This window comes from Dipodomys ordii, unplaced genomic scaffold (genome assembly GCF_000151885.1).
Source record: "Dipodomys ordii isolate 6190 unplaced genomic scaffold, Dord_2.0 Scaffold187, whole genome shotgun sequence".
In the NCBI taxonomy this organism is placed as follows: Eukaryota; Metazoa; Chordata; class Mammalia; order Rodentia; family Heteromyidae; genus Dipodomys; species Dipodomys ordii.
In genome coordinates, this window is record NW_012267403.1 from 1,511,601 (window position 1) to 1,527,937 (window position 16,337).

General features: G+C 37.4%; 2 pseudogenes; one reads left to right on the forward strand and one right to left on the reverse strand.

Moving 5' to 3' along the window:
• Window positions 1–304: 304 nt before the first annotated feature.
• Window positions 305–998, reverse strand: LOC105999303 (annotated as a pseudogene).
• A 6,684-nt stretch (window positions 999–7,682) lies between these two features.
• Window positions 7,683–10,020, forward strand: LOC105999305 (annotated as a pseudogene).
• Window positions 10,021–16,337: the final 6,317 nt, after the last annotated feature.

Consider the following 16,337-nt stretch of genomic DNA (forward strand, 5'->3'; position numbering starts at 1 on the left):
ATTACAAGAAGACATTGTTCTCCCCAATCCAGTCTACTGATATTTTTCAGTAAACTAAGATATACTGTTAAGCATTAAGTCACCTGTTTTTCTGGTAAAAATTACCATGTTCATAAGTAGCTCACCAATGTCTACTTCTCCAGATGTTTTCTGAAATCTGTTCAGGCATTACAATGACATGGCATATTCATGGCATAATTTTATCAGTTGTACAAACCTATAAAATTCACAATAAAATAAACCAAATTTATAAAAGTCAATTCATCATGCTGTGCATAATTCCGAGTTTTGATAAGAAGATAGCTCATGTTTTACTTCCTATAATTGATTTATCCTTCCTGCTGAATAGTTTATTACTCAGACTAGACTCCTTTTACTTTGAAGACCTTTCCAGATTCACTTTATCCTTGTTTTATTCATTGCATGATCTCAAAATAATCATAAAATTGGCCTTTACAACTCAAAATCAAGGTCATTTCCCAGAAGTTCAGGGCTGAGGGGGTCACTACCTCTGTTAGTTTCATTATTTGTTTTCTTGACCCTTAATTTGGCCTTTTCCTAGCTACTAAGTGACCTGATATTAATTACAAAGATTTTATTGTCAAGTAGCTGGCCATTGCTCTTGTAAATAGGTGCACTGCCTACATCAAAATCCAACTGTTTGAAACAACTTGTCAAAGGGAGAAAAGGAGAAGAAGAGAAGGAGGAAGAAAAAGCATCAAAGGAGGAACTTCTAACACAGGAATTTATAGAAAGAAGCAAATTTAGGTATAGACCAACACATTGTTAGTAAGAATGCATCAGGCATGGAACTTTTCTCACCCCTCTTTGGCCATCCTTGGTTGTTTCTGATAAAGGACAATCTTGAGCCATAAACCATTCTTGGGCAGAGGCAGAGTTGAGAGAACAGCCTGGAAAGCATCAGTTGTGCTGTGAGTGACTTCTCTCTGGATTGTTTTCAGTAAGTTGTTGATAAATTTTAGCTTTTCTATTGACATATAAAGAATACAAATGTTCCTCAAAAATTGAGATGGTCCACCAATGGGGAACCGGCTCCTCAGTCTATCTGCAAAGGAGCCTGAACTGCCTTTTTATGCTGTGTGTGTGTGTGTGTATGTGTGTGCGTGTGCAGACTCATTTCCCTTAATCCATGGGAAAGCCTTAACTCCTTTGTGAAAGACAATTCTGCTAGTCATAATATTCCTGGTGAAACATTTGTTTGTTGTTTCTCTCAGTTCCATCATTGTTGACAAGGTTAAGAAACACACTGATAGTATTCAGGATCATCCCATGCCCGTAACCACTCATTTTTATCTTGCTGCTTTCAAAATTCTCCAGTCACTGTCTTCTCTTTTTGTGTATGCTGGTCCTAGGGCTTGAATTCAGGGTCTGGGCACTGCCCTGAGCTTTTTGTTTTTCCTTTTTTTATTTTCATTTTTTTGCTCAAGGCTAGTGCTCTACTATTTGAGCCACAGCTCCACTTCCAGCATTTTAGTAATTAATTGGAGATCAGAGTCTCAAGGACTTCCTTGCCTAGGCTGCCTTCAAATTGTGGTCCTTAGATTTTAGTTTTCTAGCTACTTAAATACTTAGCTAGGATTATACTCATGAGCCACTGGCATCTGACTATGCACTGCTTTTAATGATTTCTTTCATAATGGGTTTTAGTATAATTTTCTTTGGGTTGTTAATACTTGAGGACCTTGAGTTTAATGAACCTAAATGTCTATATACTTCACAACATTTGAAGTGTTCAAGCCATTATGTATTTCAATCAACTTTCCTTTTCTCTTTTTTCCTTTGAAACTAATATAATGCATATTTGTTTCATTTAATTTCCATAAGATTTCTTCACGTTTCTATTGTTTTTCTCCTCTGACTGGTAAATTTTAAATGTCACATCTTATTCACAGATTCTGTCTTCTACTTCATTGAATCAATTGAAGCTATTACCCTTTGTATTTCATTCATTGTATTTATCACCTTCCGAATCTATATTTGATTATTAGTCTCATCTCATTACAGAACTTCTTATCATACATTGTTTTCTTTTTCTTTTTGTTGCTCATGAGATTTGAACTGTGGGCCTGAGTGCTGTCCCTGAGCTCTTCAGCTCAAGGTGAGCACCACTTCTGGTTTTCTGGTGGTTTATTGGAGATAAGAGTCTCAGATTTTCCTGCCCGGCTGGGTTTGAACTTCAATCCGCAGATCTCAGCCTCCTGAATAGCTAGGATTACAGGTGTGAGCCACTGGTGACCAGCCTATTGTTTTCTTATATTCTTGCATTTGTCTCTTTGTGTGGTATTGTAGCTCAGTGAGCTTCTGTAAAACACGTGCTTTGACTTATTTGTCAGACAACTCATAGATCTCCATTTTGCTGAGGTCATTTACCAGAATTTTTTGTTTCTTTGGGTTGTATCATATTTACCTGTTTTTTTCAATTCTTGAAGTCTTGTGTTGTTGTTTTGACATTTAAAGGAGTTATCTCCAACCTTTAGTTACTGGTTTTTGGAGAGAGAGCTTTTCAGTAATTATCCATTCAGATATTTCATAGCTGTCTCATTTGATAGGTCTCAATTTCCTATGCATACAATTGCTTCTATGCCCTTCTGTCTTTAAGAAGTAAATTTGTAGGACTTTATGCCTTAACTTGATCTCAAAAAGCCACAGTTGTTCTTGAAACAGTCTATTTTCCTCATGGAACTGCCCTGTGATTGTAAGCTCTTCTTTCCAGTCAAGCTTCAAGCTAGCTATCCACATGTGTGCATGTACAAAGGATCACATGAGGAACTGGATGGGCTAGTTGGGAATATCCATATACATTGTATTCTATGATGTCGACCAGTAGGTCTCTTGGTGGACTTGCCACATGGTTTATAGAAACAGTGGCCCTTTGTTGAATTTTGTGTCTGTTTGATCCCTGATACTTTTCCCTGATACTAAACTGCCATCAGACAATTTACATATCTGGATTCCATCAATGTTCTAGATAGGTCAAGACTCAATTGAGTACCTTCATGTGTGTACATAAGTTAGGCAGTTACTACATTCTCAATTTCCCCTCAGACTTCACAAGATGAGGAAGTCTCTTGCCATTGAGCTGTGCTGCTTTTGGGAAGGGATGGCATGAGTGAAGTAAAATAGTTACTATTATCCTCTTAAATGCATCTACTATGTGATGTTTTTGCTCCAGGAGCCAGTCCCTCTGGTGGGTATCTAAGTCCCCACAAAAGTACTCTCATCTATAGGTGATCATCATCAATATCAGTGTTTCTATGGGAAGATGAGAGCCAAAACCTCTTGTTCTCCCATCTTGTTGGTGTCTAAATCTAATAAATTATTTTCATACTTCAATGAGTCATTATTTCCTGCAGACTAAAATTTAAACTCTTAAGCATAGCTGGGCTCCATCCATATGAAGGTACTTATAGTTTCTAGGATTCACTTTGCAGCTTCAAGCCACAATGCTTTCTGAAATACTGCCTTCTGTACTTCCATCTTCCTATATGCTTACATGAATTTTTATACAACTTTCAAGATCTGCCATATATCTTCTTTGTGAAATGTTCTGTGCTTTTGTGAGCATCCCTTTTGAAATATGCCTTAGATCTGTCTTTAAAGAATAGCTTAAAGCTAGAGGTGAAAAAGATGAAAATAGTTAACAGAACTACTAAGGTTTAAGAAGGCCATCCTTTTATCTGGATCTGCCAGTGAATATATGAAAGAACTTCACTGGAGAATTTGACCACCCTATGATTCAAGTTTTTTGTATGCAAAATAACAGTGGCGAATCATATGGCCTTTAAGGGTTCTTGCAATTCTAACATCACTGATTCTGTAGTTCTGGGTAATAGAGAGGAGGCTAGTTTAAATGGAATCTGTAGTGAGCTGAAGAGGTCTGAATAGAGTAGCTCTCTAGTATTGACTGTGTCCTGATCAGCACTAGAATTTGAGAAAATTGAAAAAATACAGAAAGCACTATTCAAAGATAAAACAAATAATGGAAATAATGCTGTTCATGGACATGCTCCTTTTTCTATCAGCTAAAGTAATAATTCATTTTATACATGCACAAAAAATGTGTAGAAGAGGCAGAAAGGTTTTTACCTCTCCATTATGGAAATATTATGGAAAATATTAACCATAGATTGAATGCTGCTCTGGTCCTTCCTAACAAATCTAAAATTAAGTCCTGAAACCATATGGGTTCCCAAGTAACATAAAAGCATTCCTGAATAATGATCAAGAATATTTATAAGAATATGGTCTGGACATAATTGCCCAAACTTGTAATCCTAACTACATGGGAGACAGAAGAGGAGGATCACAGTTTGGGGCCAATTTAGGCAAAAAGTAAGACTGCCTCAAAAACTGAGCATGGTGTTTACCATCTGTAATAACTGTTTAAGACTAACCTAGGCTAAATTATGAGGCTCTTTGGAAAAATAAACTAAAAATCAAAAGGACTGAGGTCATGACTCAGGTAGTAGAGCAGTTTCCTCACAAGTGCAAGGCACTGGGTTCAATTATTAGGATTGCCACAAAATAAATTTATAGGAATACAAATATTTCAATATTTCAATAACAAGTTGAAAATTTACTATATATGGTACTCAAAAGAGCTACACATTTTGCCAAGAAGTTGGAATATATTATTAAGACAAAATTTATTAACACTTAGAAAGAAATTACCCAAAACTGATAAAACAAATATCTGCAGCCAGTATAGCAGTTATGACTATTATATATGTTTAAGAAGTAGAAACATTGATCAATGTAGTATTTAACGATGTAATGTAACTAAAATCAATATGTTGAAAACTAAACATGAGATAATAAATATGCTGTATTAAATAAAAAAAGAATGGGTATTATAGGACAAATTATCAGTGAGCATAAGATACAACAATAATTTATCTAACATGTAATACAAAAATTTAAAAAGAAAGATATGAGTATCAGTGAACCATGAGACAATTTCATAAACTCTAATATAGATACAAGTTAAGCATCAGAAGGAATAGAAATTGGAAGGGACAAAAAATTATTTCAAGAAACAAGTCAAGGGGCTGGGAAGGTGGCTCAGTGGTAGAGTGCTTGCCTTGCGTGCATGAGGCCCTGGGTTCGATTCCTCAGAACCACATAAGCAGAAAAACCTAGAAGTGGCACTGTGGCTCAAGTGGTAGAGCACTAGTCTTGAGCTGAAGAGCTGAAGGACAGCACCCAGGTCCAGAATTCAGGCCCCACACCCAGCAAAAAAACAAAAACAAGCAAAAAACAAAAACAAACAAAAAAAAAGAAACAAGTCAAAAATTTCAAAGTGGGGGGGAGGTGGGGAGATGGGAAGCAATGGTAAGGGGAAACAAAGGAGGAGGCAACAATGCTTGATAAGAAATGCACTCATTACCTTGCCCATATAATTGTAACCCCTCTGTATGGTATTTTCACAATTTAAAAGAAAAGGGAATCACCAAAGGATTCCGCATATTAAAAGCTGTTGCTATTTGTATTTGAAAATCAGAAAAAAAATTTCAAAGTTCCTGAAAACATAATAGCCATGAGCCGGGGCTGGGAAGGTGGCTCAGTGGTAGAGCTGTCGCGACCACCTCGACCCGCAAGGATGACGCGACAACAGGTTCTTCTTTCAGACGGTTTATTCAGGACCTTGTTTACAGCTTCTTTTTTCCTACTTCTCTCCTGCCCGCTTCTTCCTTCTTCTTCCTGCTTCTCCTCCCATCCGCCCCTGCGCTCCGGTTATAAGCCTCCTGGATGGCCAATCCTGAAGCGCCATGTGGCATATACTGATAGGGCTGCAAACACGGAAGCAAACTAGGAGCCAAGTCATAGCCATATAAGGAGTTTTTACAGAGAGCACTCGTCACGGGGAAGACGGAAGGCGGGAGCCCTCGCCATCTTAGGTCGCAGCCGCACCACGTGGCCCTGCCATTTTAGCTACAATGTTGCTTTTGCAGCCACAATGTTGCTTTTGCAGCCGTCTTTGGTCGCGGCTCCGGCAGCTCTCCACATAGAGCGCTTGCTTTGCATGCATGAGGCCCTGGGTTCAATTCCTCAGCACCACATAAGCAAAAAGAAAAAAAAGCTGGAAGTGGTGCTGTGGCTCAAGTGGTAGAACAACAGTGCCCAGGCCCAGAGTTCAGGCCCCACGACTGGACCCCCCCCCCAAAAATAGCCATGAGCCTAAGAGGTAAACTTAAAGCACAAGGAATAGGCAGAATAATATGATAAGGCTCATCAGAATAAAATTTCGTTAAAGCTAATAGTAGAAATTCTTAAAAGTAAGCAAATATAAATGAACAATTATAAACATAAAGTATGATCATAGACTACTCATGAGAACCCATGTTAGCCAGGAAAAAATGGACATAAGAACAAATTTAAGCTTTTATACTTATCAAAATATTTTTTAAATTGTGAAAATACTGTACAGAAGGGTTACAATTACATGAGCAAGATAATGAGTACATTTCTTCTCAAGCATTGTAGCCTCCTCCTTTGTTTCCCCTTCCCATCCCTTCCCATCCTCCCCCCACCCAATCATCCCCGCCCCCCCCCCCCACCAAAGTTGTAAAGTTCGTTTTCGACATAACAACTTGTACATATTGTTGCAATGGGTCTACCTGTATCCCTATTTAAATGATTTGTTTTTCCCCTTCCCCTCCACAAATTATGCTGACATCAAATACAGTGAAAGCAGGAGTTATACTGTGGGGAAGGGACATACAAAGCAACAAAAAAATCATATTATAAATGTGTTAGAAACAATCGCATGAAAGAAAAAAAAACATTTGAATATATATCTTAGGGTTCATTTCCCTAACATCACCTTATCTTATCTTTTCTGCTTGACTCAGACATATACTAGATATTGCTAATAAGGTCTCATATCTAAAATATACTTGGAACTCAAAAAATTAAATCCCCCAACAACAAATCCTCGAAGAAACAACTGCCCAATAAATAAGTGGGCTAAAGACTTAAAGAGAAACTTCTCTGAAGAAGAAAGAAGGAAGGCCAATAGACACAGGAAGAAATGCTCAGCATCCCTAGCCATAAAAGAAATGCAAATCAAAACAACATTGAGATACCACCTCACTCCACTTAGAATGGCTAAAATCAAGAACTCTAGGGATGTGGACAGGAGGGAACCTTACTGCATTGTTGGTGGGAGTGTAAACTTGTTCAACCACTTTGGAAAGAAGTATGGAGGTTCCTCAAAAGACTCCACATAGAGCTCCCCTATGACCCAGCAATCCCACTTTTGGGCATTTACCCAAATGTTTACAAACAAGACCACACTAAACCTACCAGCACGACTATGTTTATTGCAGCACTATTTACTATAGCTAAGATATGGAACCAACCCAGATGTTCCTCAGTGGATGAATAGATGAAGAAAATGTGGTATATCTATACAATGGAATTCTATGCCTCGATCAGAAAGAATGACATTGCCCCATTTGTTAGGAAATGCAAAAACTTGGAAAAAATTATATTAAGTGAAGTAAGCCAGGCCCAAAGAAACATACTTATCAAAATATTTTGAAAATAAAGGTGAATACTTCTCCATCTGAGTATAAACTGAATGAATTTATAAATACCCATAATATAAGAAATTTTGAAGAACTCCCAAAATATGTAAGTAAATGATACTGTGTGGAAATATGAAGACCAACAGCAATGGTAATTATGTCTATCATGTCTGTATATATCTATGATGTCCAATTTATCTTATTATTATTGTAATAGGAAGACCCCCTACTTCAGGCAGGCAAGCCCACCTAGTCGTCCGGAGTGACAGAGCCCACCGCAACAAAGTTGATATTAAAGAAGCAACTTTATTGAGAAGGTTCCTACACTGACCGGCCAGGGCCACAGCACAGGCTTGGGAGCAGATACTGTGACCCCGAGCGGCCCACATGCTTAGGTTTTTAAAGGCAAAAATCAGAAGGTGAAGCCTGGTCACGTAGGCGACCAATGAGATTGTCACACACCCAAAAGATTGCACAGTCATACCAGACCACACGCAGGTGGCCAGTGAGGTTACACTTTGTCCATAATGGCTGTTTAAACCAGCCTATCATTTTGGGTTTAAATGACTCACAAATTCAATGGTAAAGCTGGGCTTCAGGTAAACATATACAAAGGAGTTTAGTGGAGTTTAACATATACATGTGAAAAGGCGGAGTTTATAGTAAACTCAGGATGTAGCCAGCAGGCCAGCAGGAGCCGGATTACTGGCTACTTGTTTAGTTGGTCAGTCCTTAACAGAACAATGAAGGTGGGTCAAGTCCTTAAGGAGAGGGGGACCTAGAGGCATTCTTTTCATTCCAAGAACTGGGCTGGTTGGAGCTAAAGTTCTTGTTTTTCCTATAATCCCTAAAACAAAACAAAACCTGTAAGGAAGCAATCCCAGCTCCAGTCTCCTCTCAGGGCCTAGTTCAATTATAACAATCTCTTTAAAAGATAATTATTTAAAGCAAAATATTATAACAATGTTTTCTATAGTTTATCAGTATTACAAGACTAGAAGTAGAATATCAATAGGAGAAATAGATATGTAATTTTTGTGTGTATATATGTATACTGTATGTATATATAATATTATTTTACTGAAAAGTAGACTATAGTAAGTTTAAAAATATTCTTTAAACTCGAAATCAAGAATTATGCATAGACACATGCAGAGACAGAGACAGACACAGAGAGCAGTTTTAACTAATAAGCCCACAAAGAAGATCACATGGAATCATAAAGTATTAATCTAATCCAAAAAAACCCATAGAAAATGGGGAAAAAAGTGGAACAAATGATGGCTGGGACAACTAGAAATTAAACAACATAGTAGAAACAAGCTATAAGCAGGATTGCCTAAATATGAATATTAAAAACCACCCAAAACAAGATAATTAGACTAAATTAAAAATAAAACCTACTGTATGCTGTGTAAGAGAAAACAATTTTAAACACTGAAGTAAAAGGACACTTAAAAGTAAAAAGAAAGGTGGGGAATTGAGGCCTCTGGCTTCTGGGAGGCCAGGCCCAGCACAATGAAGAACAGGATGGAGTGAAGAATGAGGACAAAAATAATGAAGACAAGGACAGTAATGAAGAAAAGGATAACAATGAGATCATTGATGAGGAAGTGAATATTGATTTTGAAGCTTATTTCATGTCAGATAATGTTCGTGTTAGAGTTACAAAATTATTGCAGCAGCTTTTCCTAAAGGCTCCAGTGAACACTGCAGAACAAATTGATCTTTTCATTCAACAGAATCCTATTAGGAGTGTGATTAAGCAAACTAATATTTCAGAAGATAATGACTATAATACAGTTCAAGATGAGATGTTTTGTTTTATGAACCTTTTAAATTTAACTGAACATATTTAAGGATTCGTTCTAAGCTTTCTATGAGAAGAACTGTGAAAAGAGGATGGCTGAACAGCTGGATAAGCTTTTAAATGACACCTTGAAGCCAGTGGGCTGTCTGCTAAGTGACAGATTCATTAATGTCCTTTGGATTGTTCTTCCCATCTACCGGCAACTTCAGAAAGAACTAGCAAAGGCATAGGAACTAATAAGCCATGTGAGACATTCTGCTTCAACTTGCTGGTCCTTAAAACATTTATGGAAACAGAAAAACTCAATTCCAAGAAGGGAAGTGGTTAAAAGCAGGATTTTTTTAATGTTCACAAATGCAGAGGAAGAATTTTTCTATGAGAAGGCAATCCTCAAGTTTAGCTATTCAGCGCAGGAGAGTAACATTTGTTTGGGAGACACATGTCTTCTGATGTACCACTGAAACCTTAAGGAACTGGAATGTTAATTCCAGAGACAGAGAGCAGTTTTAACTTATAAGCCCACAAAGAACAGCACATGGAATCATAAAGTATTAACCTAATTCAGGATACCAGGTGGGTGAAATCATGGAAAAACTGAAAAAACACCTATTTAGCCTACTTTCCATAGACTGGGATGGGTTTGGTTTAGTAAGAACTTGAGAAAACCTTGAAGATTTTTACTGAAAAACTCATCACTTTATTCAGATTAAAGTTCTCTATAAAAACTACAATTCTGTTTATGTGTCTATAACACATTTATACAATACCTGTTTATTTAAATTTTTGTCAAATTAGGAATGGTTGGCTAAAAACATGTACTAAGAAGAAAAATAGACAGTGGGTAGTTTAAAGAATGCAGCAGCCAGATGCTGGTTGCTCATACCTATAATCCTAACTACTCAGGAACCTGAGATCTGAGGATAGCAGCTCGATGCCAACTTGGACAGTAAAGACCATGAGACTCTTACCTCTAATTAACCACCAGAAAACCAGAAGTGGCTCTGTGGCTCAAAATGGTAGAAGGCTAGCCTTGAGCAAAAAAGCTCAGGGACAGTGTCCATGCCCTGAGTTCAAGGCCTAAGACACACACACACATACACACACACACACGCACACACACACTCACACACACACGCAGAAATAACTCCCATTTTTTAAATTTTAAAATGCAAAAGTAAAATACAAAGATTATACTGTGAATAGTCTGCATGAAAGTGTTATCATAGCTGACTCTGAGGCTGCTTTTGATTGGAACAAACTTTGCAAGTTAATTCCTTTTTTTTGGCATTTGGGAACTTGGATTTCAGGAACACTGTCACCAGTTTTTAACTGTTCAGTGTCTTAATGTGTCTAGACTATCTGACTATGTGACTATCACACTATGTGATCTCTTCCACACATGCTTCAACTATTTTAATGTGTTCCACCTAGAGGCTGTCAGTACAGAACAAACATGGGTTTGCTCAGCCTGACTTTCATCTTTTGAATATGTGAGCTAAGCAAACTTACTTTCTTCATGAAGTATCTGGTCCTAAGTTACTTTGTTATAAAATAGAAAACAGATGTACCGTGATAGCATTTTAGTGTATCTTAGTCATTTGTACAACTATGTGCTAAGTCCCATGAGTCCTTCTAAAAACATTGAGTTGGAAAAAATGACATGAATGTAAAATGGAAACTGTTTGCAGAGGGAAACCAATGGGAGGGCTGAAGCTAAAAGGAAAGGGTAGTGGGGTGGGCACTTATAATCAGTGTTTTATTTACATGTATGAAAATATAATAGTGAAACACATTACAATTTGTTCAAAAGTGGGTGGAAGACAAGAAAGAGCAATAGTGAGGGTGAATTCAATCAAAGTATGTGATACACAATTATGAAAGTATCACAATGAAACCCTTATGTACAATTAATATATGCTAATGTATGCTAACATAATATTGACTTGGTCTTGAGTCCCTGATATACTAATAAAACCAATGGCAAGGTGGTCTGCTCTGAAAGGAGAAAGGGTATATATTAGAGGAAAGAATAGTACCATAGATAAAAATTTCTATTCAGGACTGGGGATGTAACCCAGAGGTTGCACTTGCATAGCATGGGTGAGACCCTGGATTTGATCTCCAGCAAAAAAAGTATGTTAATTCATCAGAATACAATGTTAAACTTATTTAAATCCAATTAAACACAAACATGCATGCACACACATGCACACATACATAAAGCCAGAAGTAGATCTGTGGCTCAAGTGGTAGTGCCCTAGTTCAAGCATAGAAAAATGAAAGGAAGGAGGGAGGGAGGAAGGAAGGAAGGAAGGAAGGAAGGAAGGAAGGAAGGAAGGAAGGAAGGAAGGAAGGAAGGAAGGAAAGAAAGAAGAAAGGAAAGGAGGAAGGAAGATGAAAGAGAGAAAAAGGAAAGAAGGGAAGAAGAAAGAAAACAATAAATCCTTAAATATTTGTACCCCAGATAGGTCAAAAATATTAAAAGATTAATTAATAGGTCAAAAATATCAAGAGGTGAGGTTGGGAAGGTGGCTCAGTGGTAGAGTGCTTGCCTCACATGCATGAGGCCCTGGGTTTGATTCCTCAGCACCACATACACAGAAAAAGCCAGAAGTGTGTGTTTTGGCTCAAGTGGTAGAACACTAGCCTTGAACTAAAGAGCTGAGGGATAGCTCCCAGGCCCAGAGTTCAGGCCCCATAACCAACCAAAAAAAATTTCGAGGTGCTCTTTTCTGCAACATATACACTAAATTGGAATGATCCAGGAAAAATTAGCATAGTTCTTGTGTAAGGATGTCATGCAAATTCATGAGGTAGTCCGCATATAAGGTAAAAAGGAGAATGTCTCAGAGGGAATCAGTAGAATGGAGAAAGAGGAAAGTAAAGGACACAGAGTAATGTGGATTAAATCACATAACCATAAATATATGAAGACAAGATAATGAAATCTACCAAATGCTGTTTGATAAAGGGGGATAGGAATGAAGGGGTATGACATATAATGGAAGGGATAAACTTGTTCACAGTACTCTGTATGTGTCTAGGTAATTATGCACAATGAAACTCCTACATACTATAGTATGCTAATTCAGAAAATAAAAACTTCAAAAATATCGAAAAAACAGAAGTATTTCAACAACTGCATGTCAAACATTATGTGGTACACATAAAAGCAGTATACACAAGAAATTCATATCACTGAAAAGCCTGCTTTAGAAATGAAGGGTCCCCAATCAAGAAAATATGATAGCTGTCTGCTGATGGCTCACAACTGTAGTCCTGAGGCTGAGATTGGGAGGATCCAAATTTGAATCTACCCTGGGCAAAAAAGATCATGAAACTCTTATCTTTTATTAACCAGCATAAAGCTAGGCTGAAGGTATGGCTCAAGTGGTAGAAAGCCAATCACAAATAAGCCAAATGTGTGTGAGGCTCTTGAGTACAAAGTTAAAGCCCTGGTACCAGCAGAGAAAAAGAAAATATGAGAGCAGATGCCATTAATATGAGGAATCAGGTCAGTAATACAATTATATGCCCTTCTATAATAAAAGAACAACATTATGAATTATGTTACTCCAATAAATTAACAACCTAGGTCAAATAGAAAAATCCTTAAAGGCATATAATACTAAAAACCACCACTAAAGGAGAAACAACAAAACTACACCAGTATTTATTAATTTCAATGAATCTACTGTCTAAAAGCTGTCCACAAAGAAAATTTCCTGACATGTATGACTACACTGGTACATTGTACTGAACAATTTAAAGAAGAAACAACATCAATTCTACACAATTCTTCCAGAAAATCAAAGACACAAGGATCCTACAGGGCCTGGTAACAAAGAAATTACAAAGGAGGAAATCTATGGATGAATGTCATTCATAAAATTAGATATAAGCAGGGTGCCAGTGGCTCACACCTGTATTCCTAGGTACTCAAGAGGCTGAGAACTGAGGGTGAAAAAAGTCAGCCTGGGCAGGAGACTTTTATCTCCAATTAAGCACCAAAAAAGTAAAAGCTGTAAGTGGAGCTGTGTGGTGGTATAATGCTAGCCTTGAGCACAAAAGCTCAGGCACAGCACCCAGGCCCTCAATTCAAGCCCAAGATTGGTGTGCTCTCTCTCTCTCTCTCTGTCTCTGTCTGTCTGTCTGTCTGTCTGTCTGTCTGTCTCTCTCTCTCTCTCTCTCACACACACACACACACACACACACCTCTAATTAAACTTAAAAAAACTGGAAATGGAGCTGTGGCCTTGGATTAGAGCACCGGCCTTGACTGCAGAAGCTAAGGCACAATGCCCAGGCTGTGAGTGCAAGCCCCAGGACTGGCACAAAAAATTGAAGTAAAAATACATTTACAGTTGTGTCCAAAATGGGAAATTTTGATAGAATATATGTAAGTGCTGAAACCATTCAAAACTATAAAACACTGCTGAGGGAAATGAAAGATCTTAATTAATGGAAAGATGCCATGTTCTCATATCAAAAGTGGCATTAAGGCTTTTTTTTTTACTCAACATGGTAAAAAGACTCAGTTAAATCTCAATCGATCACAATAAGATTTTTTGTTTTTTTAATTTCTTTTTTAAAAATTGTATTCATATAGTTTATATACAGAGGGATTACAGTTACATGAATCAGCTATAGTCAGTACAATTCTTTTTTAATGTATATTTTTATTGTAAAGGTACAATACAGAGGGGTTACAGTTACATGAGCAAGGTAATGAGTCCACTTCCTATTGAGCATTGTTACACTCTCCCTTGTTTTCCCCCTACATCTCTTTCCTCCCCATCTCCCCAAATTTTCCCTCCTACCTCCCAAATTGTAAAGTTTGTTTTCAACATAGTGTCTTGTACATCTTGTTGTTACTATGGGTCATCCTGTATCCTTATTTCAGTATTTTATTTCGCTTCCCCTCTGCAAATTAGAAACACACACACACACACACACACACACACACACACATACGATGCAGGACACTAGAATCAAATACAATGACAACAGGGGTTATACCATGGGTGAAGAACATACAAAGAAACAAAAAAAATCACATAGAACATTACAATTACATTAAAAAGAACAGCAAGAAAGATAAAATCTCTTCTGTCCCTATCTTGGGGTCCATTTTCCTTAACATCATCTCATGTGCTCATGTGTACATATCTTTTGAATTCTTCTCATTGTTCTAGACAAATTGCAAAAAAGGGAAACCATGGGAACTATGTTTCTTTGGGTCTAGGTTACTTCACTTAATAGAATTTTTTCCAAGTCTTTCCATTTCCTAACAAATGGGGAGGTGTCATTATTTCTGATGGAGACGTAGAATTCCATTGTATATGTATATAACATATTTTCTTGATCCATTCATCTACTGAGTGGCAACTGGGATGGTTCCATAGCTTAGCTACGGTCAATAATGCAGAGATAAACATAGTTGTGTTGTTAGCTTTAGTATGGCCTTATTTGTGAGCATTTGGGTGAATGCCTAAAAGTGGGATTGGTGGGTCATAGGGAAGCTCTATGTGTAGTCTTTTGAGGACCCTCCATACTGCTTTCCAAAGTGGTTGAACAAGTTTTCACTCCCACCAACAATATATTAGAGTTCCCTTTTGGCCACATCTGTTGTTATTAGAATTCTTCATTATAGCCATTTTAACTGGGGTGAGATGGAATCTCAATGTTGCTTTAATTTGCATTGTGTTTATGGCTAGAGAAGTTGAGCATTTCTTCATGTGTCTATTGACCATTCTTATTTCCTCTTCAGAGAAGTCTCTGTTTAAGTCTTTAGTCCATTTATTAATCAGGCAGTTGTTTCTTTGAGTATTTGTTGTTGGGGGATTTAATTTTTTGAGTTCTATGTATATTTTAGATATAGAACCCTTGTACATTGTATGGCTAGTGAAGATCTTTTCCCAATCTGTGGGCTTTCTATTGATCTTGCTAGGTATGTCCTTTGCCATGCAGAAGCTCTGCAGCTTCATGCAATCCCATTTGTCCAACACTTCTTTGATTTGGTTGTGTTTCTGGGTTTTCCTTAAGAAAATTTCAGCCTGTTCCAAGGAGCCCTAGAGTTTCTCCTATTCATTTCTGTAATATTTTCAGGGTGTCTGCTTTGACTTGGAGGTCTCTGATCCATTTGGAGTTGATTCTGGTGCAGGGTGATATATACAGATCTACAGTTTTCTTCAGGTGTTAAACTAGTTTTTCCAGCACCATATACTGAAAAGGCTGTCTTTCTCCCATTCTATTTTTTTATTGCCCTTGTCAAAGATTAGGATGATATTGGTCTGTGGGTTCATTTCTGGGTATTCAGTTCTAGTCCATTGGTCCTCAGGTCTGTTCTTGTGCCAGTACCAAATTATTTTGACTACCAGGGCTTTGTAGTAAAATTTGAAGTTTGGTATTGATATTCTTCCAGCACTGTTCTTTCTGATAAGGATTGCTTTTGCTATTCAGGGTCCTTTACTGCTCCATGTGTATTTTTGAATTGCATCTTTCTGAGCTTTCTCTGTTGATTTTTTATGGTATTGATCTATACAGCAGGGATAGTGGTGTGTTAAAGTCCCTAACAATTAATGTCTTTGGATCTATGTGATTTTAGGGAAAGTCGTGTTTCTTGGATAAATCTGGGTGCTCCATTATTTGGTGAATAGATATTTAGAATTGTAATATCCTCATGGAGAGATCCCTTAATTAGTATATAATGATCTTCTTTATCTCTTTTCACTAATTTTAATTTGAAGTCTATTTTATCTGATATTAGGATTGCAACTCCAGCCTGTTTACGGGGGCTGTTTACTTGGTAGATTTTATTCCAGCCTTTAACTTTCAGAATATGTTTGTTTTTGTGGATAAGGTGTGTTTCTTGAAAGCAGCAGATAGAAAGATCTTGCTTTTTGATCCAATTAGTCAGACTACGTTGGAGAGTTAAGTCCATTAATATTCAGAGTTAGGAATGAGAGATGTTTGGT